The sequence below is a fragment of the Triticum aestivum genome, chromosome 5D (assembly GCF_018294505.1).
Source record: "Triticum aestivum cultivar Chinese Spring chromosome 5D, IWGSC CS RefSeq v2.1, whole genome shotgun sequence".
Classification (NCBI taxonomy): Eukaryota; Viridiplantae; Streptophyta; class Magnoliopsida; order Poales; family Poaceae; genus Triticum; species Triticum aestivum.
This window is the reverse complement of record NC_057808.1, coordinates 511,185,534-511,198,343: the sequence shown is the minus strand read 5'-3', so window position 1 is coordinate 511,198,343 and position 12,810 is coordinate 511,185,534.

The window sequence follows — 12,810 nt, the reverse complement described above, 5'->3', positions numbered from 1 at the left end:
TCGCATTCAGTATCAAGCAGCACTTGTAACCAGTTCTCGCCTGTGTACCAAAATTTGCTTTCATCAGGTAGATTCCATATCTCCCTCATGGCATCCCTTAAGGCCCTGCTTTTTGTACACATAATCACAGCATGATGCTCATTCTCCATACAATTTCCACAAATGCTGCAAGTATTATCCAGCTCCAGTGTCCGTTTCCACTTGTTCTCTTTTGTAGCTAGTGTATTGGTAGCCACCCTCCAGCCAAAAATTCGCACTTTCCCTGGCACTTTTGACTTCCAGATGAGATCCCATATGCTTCGGTCATTCGGATCACTAGATGAACTCGAAGGGTTGTGGGCTAATTGGGGAAGACTCGATGCTGCCAACTTGTAAGCACTTCTCACCGAGAATTCTCCATTTTTCTCATGGTGCCACGCAACCCGGTCCCCCACGGGCAAGAAATATTTTGTTTTGTTGGTGGCAGCGAAACTTAGCATTTGTCAAAAATGCAAGTAACACAAGTAGGAAAATAGTAAAAAAATAAAAAAATTGAAGTTCATATGGTAAATATACATTACCTACTTCGTTAGCATGTTTGGTTTACTCTAGTCGTTCATAGTTGTTTGTCGTATTTTTATTGTTTGCAATTTTATTGGTGATATTTTTACTATAGGTGGTGAGAAATACATACTCTTCCTTGTGTATTTTTGAATGACTACGATCAAATCATTTGAGTTGCATTCCAAAAACTGATTACAATAAGCATGCAAACACATCACAACTTTAGATTATAGTTACACCATTATGAACAAATTAGCAAGCAGAGGGTATATATTTTACAAGTGAAAACAATAATACACAAAAATGATTTGTTTTTGAAACAATAAAAGGTTGCAGCATTAAATAAAACTAACGCAATATCAGAGAAAAACTAGTGTTATTCATGTATCTTCTCTATGCCATGGAGTTATGGGAATAATGATAGCTAAAAAGTATAGTTTAGCCTTTGTGTGAGTACGTATAATATGCACCAAAACGGTGTAAGATGCACCTTACTATTTACACTAACATGGCCAAGACCCTTCTCCGAGTAATAAAAAATGTGCTTAATGTAATCATGGTGAAGAAGAAGTTTATAAAGAAGGTGAGTAGACCACATTGATGAACAACGAGATTGCTTGGCGTGTTTGCAATGTCCTGGGCATACAACTAGTTATGAGTCGTGCCAAGGGTCTGGTAACATGTAAGAATGGATAGTAATCTTTTTATGACTACCTTCTTTCGGATAAGATAGCTTTGTCAAGGGCTAAGACTACTGACCAATAACTAGGATATTTTACCAATTAAACAATGGATAAAAAATCTATATTACACCCCCTTCTTCCTTGCCCGTCGGGCATGGCTGCCAACAAGATGCCCCCGTGCCTCTTGGATTCGGTGTTACCTCAAATGAGGCTTAAATAGCCCATTACCCGGCCATGTACAATGTCACACGTGATAAGATTCAAAATGGTATACGACCTTGGAAAACAATTCCTATGCAATGGCAAGAAGTAATACATCATCCAAATAGCTAAATGATGCAAATATAGTGTACGGTGGTATAACATGTCCTCACTAGTCAGTGCATTTTCCATCATTTACACCACAAGACAATGAACCGATACAATGCATCCCATCAAGATATAACATGACATTGCTAATTCACCGTGTCTTCCATTTTCTCATTAGATGAGTAATTAGGATGCATTATAAAACTAACCACCAAGGTGCCAATTTCATAGGTATGGGAAATTATGCGTGTCATAACGAAACCTTGAACAGAATAGCGCACACATTTTAGAAGTTTTTTTCTAATGGATGCGGTACGAGCCGGGAAGCCCCTACAATTATGTTTTTTTTGTGAAAGAATAAGAACCCAAATTCGCATTCATGAGGACTTGACCTAGGTGGTTGGGTCGTACATCCCCATGGGCATTTAAAAAGTGCATAGACAATCGTATAAATTATCAACAAACGAAGTCGTGTGCAACTTGACACCACTGACGAGGGATATCATATGCGTATTGCATCTAGTTAGTACAAAACCATGGTGCATTATAGGTCTTTTTGAGTATTGTGCGACCTGTTAGATTTGACGGCATCATCCTCACTAAAATTAAATATTCTCCTTTTGCTCTGTATTTGATTTGAATGTACAATATAGATAGTAAAGCAAGTTTGACTAGAGGAATTCAATAAGCATGGGGGTTCTACGAAGATTATTCATACACCAACATACAAAACATGACAATCATTTGATTTACCAAACAAAGTTCTAAAGAGAAAATGAATATATGAAATATATTGCACTTTATAATAGCATTACATGGCATCGAAGAGCAGACACAGCTCATATATTTACATTTTTGCTTGCATTATTCATGTATTGTGAGACTTTAAAAAAAATACTCAATGCAGGAAAGTTATGGACACATGTTTGACATAATTTGATTCTTGCACTTTCAAATCTTTTCGTAAACCCAAATAAATCATGAGGTCAAGAAAATGTATGAAAATAGCACGTTGGTCACATATAAATTCAAATCTAAGTTCGATCACATGGATTCAATAACCATAGATGATTTATGAAGCATTACATGTATTCGTTTTCTTTTATGTTGATAATTGTGTTGCTTATACGTGGGAGATGCATTGTCGTATAATGCCTCTGGTTTATGTGCAATTGGATTGAAAATAATATAAATAATTATTGGTTCATATTTCTTTGAAAAAGGACATGGACAAACTAACTAGAGTGACATGTAGATGTCAAGTTAAGACATGAAACACTTAATATGGCACAAAACTGCTTGAAATTGCTTGTGAAACCAATATTATCAATAACTTCCATTAATTTATTTTTGGAAAAGGGGGATTACCCCTGCCTGTGTGCATCATTACGATGCACACATCCATTTATTTACAAAGGCTTAAGTCTCACAATTCAGTACTTAAGTACACAGAGAAAAGTAAAACAAAAACAACCACGACCAACAGAAATAGGATATGTTATATATACACATAGCTTACTATTGGACCGCCATTCAAACAGGTTATATGTATCCCGTGCTACAATCTCTTATTGGTTGCAACTAAAGACCACGAGCTCCCCCACTTCCGCACGATGAAGTAAGGACCACACACTGATCCATCGTGTAGCTCGGTGGTTAACCTGCAAAAAAGTTGTGGATCTTTGTTCTGTTAAAACACAACGATCCATATAATTCCATACAACCCAAAGCAAAGCACAAACTCCCACTGCCCTAGTTTTATACTATACACCCCCTAATTAGTTACCAAGCATATTCGACGTACGTGTAGGTGAAGGCAAATTTAATGTCATATGAATTGTGCACCATAACAACTTTGTGGGAGGGCAAGCAAGAAACAAATGATGAACTGTTTCCTCCTGATCACGGAATCGATAACTTTGATGTAAACTATAAAATCATATTATTCTTTCACTCCAAAATTCCCAAAAAGAAAAAAATTCACAATCAACTAGCTCGGCATATCGGCATATAGCCATATTGGGAGCAAGACAAATGCAATTTGAAGTTGGTAACCAATATGTAAAGTTAAATACTCCCTCCTTCCAGCTATATAGGGCCTAATGCGTTTTTTCAAAACCGTCTTTGACTGTTGACAAGATTAATAGTACATGATATGTACAATGTAAAAATTATATCATTCGAAACTCGTTTCACATACAAATTTGATGATATGTGTTGTGTAAGTTGCATGTCATATATTATTGTTTTAACATTTAGTCAAAGTTGACCTCGAAAAATGCATTAGGCCCTATATAAATGAAAGGAGGGAGTATGCGCAATCCTCGAGAAACAAGATAGACATGCAAGTGAGATGTCATTCTAGTTTAGAAGCGATGCCTTCAGATGTCCACAAGAAAGAAACACTTGAGCCCAAGCTAACAAAAAAAGAAGAAGCAAGAATTAGTAGTCAAACATACAACTATATAACGATTTCTTTTTTGAAATTCCGTCCCACCTTTATTTAAACATCCCACACGGGGATTTCGTCCGAAAGAGTCAGCAAAATTAAATCTGGGGGCACATGCAGCCACACCTTGCTTAACTTAGAAAAAACAGCTTCCCTAGCTAACAAGTGGGCAACTTTATTAGCCTCACGCCTAACCCACGAAATCTTCCAGCTCTCCCTCGAGGCCAGCAGACGCTTGACCTCCTCCACCACAGGCCATAGCGGTGAGAAGTCCTTTTGCGTGCATTGAAGTTTACATACGATCTCCTTGCAATCCATCTCGACGTGTAGGTTGGCGATGTTCAGCTCCTCAGCCACCTGTGCGGCCCTTCTGCACGCCAGAAGTTCAGTCCTTGCGGGGTCACTTCCCAGTGGAAGGACATGGCAAAAACCTCCCAAGAAAGCACCATCATGGTTCCGAAATACCAGCCCGGCTCCACCGTTGTCACCCCCTTTCGATGTGGCTCCGTCGACGTTTACCTTCACCCACCCCTCCTCCGGGGGCCCCCATTTCTCCTTCACCGCTGGTGTGTTTTGCTTGCTCTTCCGGCCATGTATCGATTGCCACTCGCCCATTAGATGGAAGACTCTTTTTGCTATCATCTCTGCCTCCTCGATCCGCTGCCCATCGCGTGCATTATTCCTCGCGAGCCAGAGCGCATATGCACCCTGAACCATGACCGCTCGCTCATCATCCGTAGCCTCCGCGAACCACGACATCAACCATCTTGACAACGCACTCTGGGAGCAAGCTGACTCCAGCGGGATCGCCACCGGTGCTCCCAATTCCGACTGTGTTATCTTCTAGAATTTAGCAGAATGATAGCAACCCCAGAATCTATGGTAGTTTGTTTCTTCCCGACCACACGCAGTGCAAAAGACACCCTGCTTGATCTTCCTCCTTAATTCCGCTCCCACAGCAAGCCCGTTCCGAATCAATCTCCACATATGGATTTTAACTTTGCCCGGCGCGATCGTGTCCCAAAGGCTCAACCAAGACTTGTGATCCGCCACTGAGGATGAAGACTCCGGCCGTCCGGATCTTATGGACATTAATGGCGCACCAGACATGTGGTGCGCCACTACTATATAGCAGTGGCGCACCCGTGTTGGTGCGCCATTAGTGTGATGGACACTAATGGCGCACCACACCCATGGTGCGCCACTACTAACAAACTTTTTTTATTTATTTTTTCAAAAATACTAATGGCGCACCAGGGCACAGTGCGCCATTACTAGTTCAAACTAGTAATGGCGCACCACTCACCCCGTGCGCCACTACTAACATTTTTTTTTTGCAAAACTACTAATGGCGCACCACCAGCTGGTGCGTCATTAGTAACCAGGGTTACTAATGGCGCATTTGTAGGTGGTGCGCCATTAGTAACCTGGGACCAGCTAGATATTTTGGACAGCCACCTACCACACTCACTTTCCCCACTTCATTCTCTTCACCTCCTCCTCCAAGCTTGTCTCGGCTGCCTCCTCCTCCTCACCCCATTTGCACCATAGATTCATCCAAATTAAGTGGTTAAATTACCTTTTTTGATAGATAAGTAAGGGGAAAGCTTTCTTTATGTTGTAGATCTACTTTTTTCTCCCTCCAACAACGTGCGCACATGCACTTTTTATGGCCTAGCTAGATCTATGTATGTTTGTGGTGTTGCATATATGTTTGTGTTTGCAGGTACCGGTATCTGAAATGCGATAGTTGCCAATATTTTGCCGGAATGTTGATTCATTTTCGTTTCGGCGAGAATTTGGCACTATGCATTCTTTTTTGTCCTATTTTTAGGCAAAGTCATGCCAATTTTTTTCTTGGTTCTAAAATATCGTTTTGCTCTACCCCGCAGGCGACCATGGTCCGCACGATGACCGAAGGCATCGTGAATAGGTTTTTCAACTCCGCGAAGGCCGAGATGCTTCAAAAGAACGAGACGGAGATAAGATGTCCGTGTCGAAGATGCAAGCTGAGGAGCCTTATTGACCCGGATTCCGTACAGGTGCGGGACCACCTGCTCTTGCGTGGTTTCATGGATGGCTATCGGTGGCAAGGTGATGAAGATGATTATGAAGTCGTCCATGGGGGCCGGGCAAGAAATGAGGAAGGGCAGCAAGACAACCGCGGCGAGGGCGGGCGAGACGACGAAGAATCTCCAGGACATGATCACGAAGTAGATGTAGTACACAGTCATCATGTAGAAGATGCCGGACATGATGATGAGGAAGATGCCGGAGCAGACGAAGGGCATGATCATGAAGATGAAGATGCCGGAGCAGACGACGATGGACCATCGATGGGCTGGGTGCAGGACCCTCATATTCAAGATCTGCTTCTCAAGCAGACGGATAACGCAAGAGCTGCCGCCCGAGAGAAAGCCAAGCTGGATCAACTGGAGATAGACGCGATTACTCCATTGTATGAAGGATGCAGGCCCGAGGATACCCGCCTGAAAGTAGCGCTCATGGCTCTGGAGATGAAGGTAAAACACAAAATGACTGACGCATGCTTCGACGAGAACATGTCATTCTGGCACGAACGTCTTCCCAAGGGGAACAAGTGCCCGACCAGTTTCGAGGAGGTGAAGAAAATCGTGTGTCCTCTGGATTTACCGCACGTGAAATACCATGTGTGCATGAACAATTGCATCATTTATCGGGACGAGCACGCGGAGTCTACCATATGTCCGGTGTGCGGCGTCACTCGATACAAGAAGAGGAAGAAAGCTCCTCGAAAAGTGGTGTGGTACTTTCCGATCACTCCTCGTCTACAGCGGTATTTCGCGGACCCTAAGGTAGCAAAGCTCCTGCGTTGGCACCCGGATAGGGAGGAGAAGAAGCGAGAAGATGACGCAAATGATCCGGAGATAAATAAAAAAGACAAGATGCTGAATCACCCTAAGGATGCGAGCCAGTGGCAAGCGTTGAACTTCGAACACCCAGAATTTGGGAACAATCCAAGGAACATCGTGCTGGGCCCGAGCACCGATGGAGTCAATCCGTCTGGCAGCCATAGAAGCACACATAGCACCTGGCCTGTGTTTGTGTGGATGTACAACCTTCCCCCCTGGTTGTGCATGAAGAGGAAGTACATTCACATGAGTATGCTAATTGAAGGGCCGAAACAACCAGGGAACGACATCAATCTGTATCTGGGGCTGCTGAAAGAGGAGCTAGACATGCTGTGGAAAACGCCAGCCAATACGTGGGACGCCGCAGAGAAAGAATATTTCCCTATGAGAGTCGCACTGCTCACGACGGTGCAGGACTATCTCGGTTACGGATATGTCGCGGGGCAGGTGGTCCACGGATTTTCTGGATGCGTCAGGTGCATGGATGACACAACGTATCGCCAGCTAGATAGAGATCCCGGGTCTTCGAAAACCGTGTTCATGGGACATCGAAGGTGGCTTCACGACGATGACTCATGGAGGAAACGCAAGGATCTGTTCGATGGTGAAACCAAACCCCGAAGACGCCCGCGTACGAGGAGCGGCGAGGAAATAGACGAGCTGTTGAAAAATTGGAAAGATTGCCCACTGCCGGGAAAGAAGCAAAAGGCGCCAGAGCCGGGAAAGAAGCGAAAGGCGCCAGAGCCGCTGCTGAAGGTATGGAAAACGAGGTCTGTTTTCTGGGACTTGTCGTACTGGAAGATCCACCGTGTGCCTCACAGCCTTGATGTCATGCATATCACGAAGAACGTGTGCGAGAGTCTGCTTGGTACCCTACTCAACATGCCAGAGAGGACCAAAGATGGTCCGAAAGCAAGGGCAGACTTGAAATCAATGGGCATCAGGGAGGAGCTTCACGCTAATGATGATGATGAGGCGAAGCAGGACACGGAAAGTCGTCGCAAAGGCAAAAAGGCCAAGAAGACCGGAAATGACTTCCCTCCCACGTGCTTCACTCTAAGTCAGGAGGAGATCGATCAGTTTTTCACCTGCCTCGTAGGAGTAAAACTTCCTTACGATTACGCGGGGAAGATAAGCAGATACCTAGACTCAGCGAAGCAGAAGTTCAGCGGGATGAAGTCTCACGACTGTCACGTGCTGATGACGCAGATACTTCCAGTTGCAATCCGTGGGATCATGGACGCGCACGTCCATGAAACGCTATTTGGCCTATGCAACTTTTTCGACGTCATCTCTCGGAAGTCGGTTGGCGTGAGGCAACTCAGAAGGCTACAGGAAGAGATCGTGGTGATACTATGCGAGCTTGAGATGTACTTCCCGCCCGCATTCTTCGACGTTATGGTGCATCTGCTGGTCCATATCGTGGAGGATATCATCCAACTCGGGCCGACGTTCCTGCACAGCATGATGCCGTTCGAAAGGATGAATGGTGTCATCAAAGGATACGTTCGCAACATGTCACGTCCAGAGGGAAGCATAGCCAGGGGCTTTCTGACCGAAGAGTGCATCTCCTACTGCACGAATTATCTAGGCATTGAGAACCCCGTTGGTCTGCCCGTCAACAGGCACCTCGGCAGGCTCGCTGGATGGGGTCACCGTGAGGGTCGCCGTGAAATGCATGTCGACTTCGAGGGTCGACTCGCCGACTTTGAAAGAGCAAACCTAGTCGCGCTACAACACATAGACGTGGTCGATCCTTGGGTGGTAGAGCACAAAACCTTTATTGAGAACACGTACAATGACCGAGGCCAACAGAGGACGGACGGAGATATAATCAAAGAGCACAACTCATGTTTCACGCGTTGGTTCAAGCAGAAGCTTCTGTCGTACCCTTTACATGAGGATTCTTCCGCGGAAGAACAACTCATATTCGCCTTGTCACAGGGCGCCGAGCACAACCTGATGACGTATGAGGCGTACGATATCAACGGCTACACATTCTACACCGAGGGAAAGGACATGAAGAGCGATGGTTATCAGAACTCCGGGGTAACGATGGAATCCTACACCGGTAACGACAAGGACAGATACTACGGAAGGATCGAGGAGATCTGGGAGCTGAGCTACGCTGGAGAGAAGGTCCCGATGTTCCGTGTCAGATGGGCCAAGAGCGTCCTAAAAGAAGACCGGTATTTCACCACCATGGTTATACCCGAAGCCAAATCCAAGACCGCGGGCGCAAACGTCACCGCGAAAAATGAGCCATGGGTACTGGCTTCCCAAGTGGACCAATGCTTCTTCATTACCGACCCGTCAAAGCCCAGTCGTGTTCGTGAGGAGAGGCAAAAGGAAGATCATCGGAATGGATGGAGTCGCCAATGAGCAAGACTTCGACAAGTACGGCGACCCGAAGATGGAACATGACGACGACGATGAAGTACCAGCATACACCACAAGAAGAAGCAGGACCACCCTACCTAAAGGACGTCCGTTCAAGAGAAGAACTCCATTTACGAAAAATAAGGGCAAGAAGATTGTGAACAGATAGCTAGCTAAGATCGATTGTATTTAAATTGTAGCCTTCATTTCTCGATTGTATTTCGACATATTGAAATGATATTTCTTCTGTTCTAGTGTCCTCATGAATATTTATTTATGTTTATTATGGTATTGAATTTCTAACTCACAAAAAGTATTGAATTTGTTAATATTTTTTGAACTCATGAATATTTTTAAATTTCATGGGCACTTTTTGAATTCATGAATATTTTTTCAAATTTGATGATATTTTTTCATATTCAATATGAAAAAATATTGACTATTCATGAGGACACTCGATCTCGATCCCCCTCCATCTCGATCGCTATCCCCCCTCGCCAGATCCCCTCGCCGCCGAGCACCCCCCGCACCCTCCCCCGCTCCACCGCCGCCGACGACCCCCCGCACCCTCCCCCGCTCCACCGCCGCCGACGACCCCCCGCACCCTCCCCCGCTCCACCGCCGCTGTCGACCCCCCGCACCCTCCCCTGTCTCCTCGCTCGGTTCCCCCGAACGGAATCGGCCGAGCGCACCACCCACCCCCTCCCTCCCCCGAGCGAGACCTAGGGTTCAAGATGCCGCTGCCAGCCCTCCGCTAGGCAACAAAAAATCCTAAAAAAATACTAATGACGCACCGCTAGGGGTGCGCCATTGCTATCCAAAAAAAATTACTAATGGCGCACCGCTAGGGGGTGCGCCATTGCTATCCAAAAAAAGATTACTAATGGCGCACCGCCAGGAGGTGCGCCATTGCTATAAAAAAAATACTAATGGCGCACCGCTAGGGGGTGCGCCATTGCTAACCCTTCCCCCCCACTAAAATCCCCAGTCCCCTTTCTATCTTCCCCAATCGATCACATCTCACCCGCCCACTGCCCCGACCCGTACTGCGCCGCCGCCGCCCCCGCGCCCCCGCCGCCTCCCCCGCACCCGATGACCCCCGCGCCCGCTCCGCCGCCGGAGCACTAGGAGGAGGAGGCCCGCGTCCACCAGGAGGAGGAGGAGGCCCGCCGGAGCACGTCTTCTTCCTCTGACCGACCCCATCTCGCCGTCGCCACTGCTGCTCCGGTCAGTCCCATGCTCCTGCTCCTTCCGACACACAGTCAGTCCCCTGCTCCTCGCCACCGTCCCTAACCCGTCGCCGGCGACAGAGGATCTGTCTCGCCGCCGTACGCCCGAGGCCGCAACGCCTCGGTCAGCGCCTTCTGTTTCGCCGAGCGGCTTCGCCTCCGCCGTCCGTCGCCCGTGCAACCTCGCTGCCGTCCGTCACTACCCGGCCCCTGCACAGGTGCCCCTCCCCTCTCCTCTTCCCCTTCCTTCGCCCCATGCCTGATTGAGCCGACGCGCCAAGTACTAGGTGCACCCTATAGCTAGCAGCTCTTGATTGAGGAGATTATGTAGCCACCAACATTGTGACTGAAGTTAGTCCACAGTTCACCTGGCCCTTAGTTGCCCATGAAAATGAATTTTTTTGCTTGTTGTAACAAGGTGATTGGTGAATGTGGATGATTTTTTTATCCTGTGAACTCATTGTACTGCTACAAGAATTTGGTATCATCATGGTGTAATTGACTGCTTGAGAAAACTGGGTAATTTGGCAGTAGAAACAACTGTTTTTTTACAGTCATTTTAGATGATGATTGTTAGATGTCCTTGATGTAGCTGGTGTGGTGTGAGAGAACTGGGTGTGGTGGTGGGTCCCTTGGTGTCAGTGAAGGTATTGGGTGGTGCAAAACTCCAGTTGCTTTGGTGCAGTTCTTGATGTGATGTGTGTAGCTCAAACTAGAGTTGGTGCCTGTGCCAAACTCCAAACTGAGCAATTGGCCACTGTGATCCTGCCGCTTTGGATGCTCCTAGTTCTGATATGCTTGTTTTTTCTTCTGGCCACTGGCAGTTTTTATGCTGCATGACACTCCTAGTTCATGGGGTGGATGGTCCATGGCTCATAGCTCAGAAGATGGATATATGGCTATTTAATTTGCAGACAAAATTACAGAATTAGTACATCATGTGTTAGTTGTCTATTGGATATATGTAGAGCCACTGGATGCATATGAACTACACTACTTCCTGATGTCTGACCAGTGTAAAATAACCAGGAAGTGCATTGTAATCAGAGGGAATAGAATGCTCTAGTTTTTAGGCAAATGCTAGTAACTTGTGCTTTCATATCCTAGTTATCAGATATTGCGCTTGTTTTAGAATTGGGTGCTCCATTGTTTCTGAATGACTGAAGTCACGGAACCTTTTTCACTTGTGTTATCACTATCACTTGGCTATTGTGGTACATGATCTCATCTACCATAACTGTCTAAGGAGATGCAGAGTAGTATGACATTGTTTCAGTTATAAGCATCCTTGCCAATTTATCATGGATGACTATTTTTCATGTAGCTGTGCTGATTGAACCTCCACTTGGAACTGTCAGTTATCTGGTTTTATTATTTCCCATACACGTGTAGAATGCTTTCTGCTTTTCAAGATTTCAAAGCAATCTCTTATCTACCCTGCCAGTTAATAAACAAGTACTCTGTTTTCAGATAGCTTGATAGTTAATCAACAAGTACTCTGTTTTCAGATAGCTTGATCATTGCAATTTGTTGCTGTCAGCATGAGTTTATGTTGTTATAAGTTTATGATCGTACAACTGCAATTTCATTTATGTTGTTATAAGTTTGTTGCTGTCAGCATGAGTTAACTTGCTGTCATTTATCGAAATTCAGAATGTGCTGCACTATATGTTCATTGGTACTACTTGTGATGCTGCTGCTGTACTACTTGGGAATTTTGTCAACTTGTGATGCTGCTGTTGTACCCCGAGAGGCCCTTGAGTTTGCCGGAATGTCGATTAACTTCCGTTCCGGAAAATTCGGGTAATCCATATGTCCTATTTTCAGCAAAGGTCATGCTGAAATTTTCCATGAATTTTAGCATGACTTTGCTAAAAATAGGACATATGGGGTACTTGCGACTAATGCATGGGCCGGGGTATCTTAGTACTTAATTAAGTAGGATCAACTGCTCCTTTATTCTTGCTGCATTAAACCATAGGTGGCAATAGAGCCAAGTGATTAGGCCCAACTTAGAATTCTCCTTCCCTTTTCTTGATAGGGTATATTATTAGAAGATACCCATATATATCAGTCAACCTAGGGTGCCTCGGCATCGATAAACCCTAGATGATGAAAACTTAACTTAGCATTTAGGGTGCCTTAGCGTCGACAAACCCTAAATTATAAAACCTTGGCTTTTAGGGTGCCTCGGTGTCGATAAAAACCTAAATGATGAAAGCTTAGGCTTTTAGGGTGCCTCGGCGTCGACAAACCGTAAATGATAAAAGCTTAGCTTTTAGGATGCCTCGGTGTCGACAAACCCTAAATGATGAGACCGTGATCTT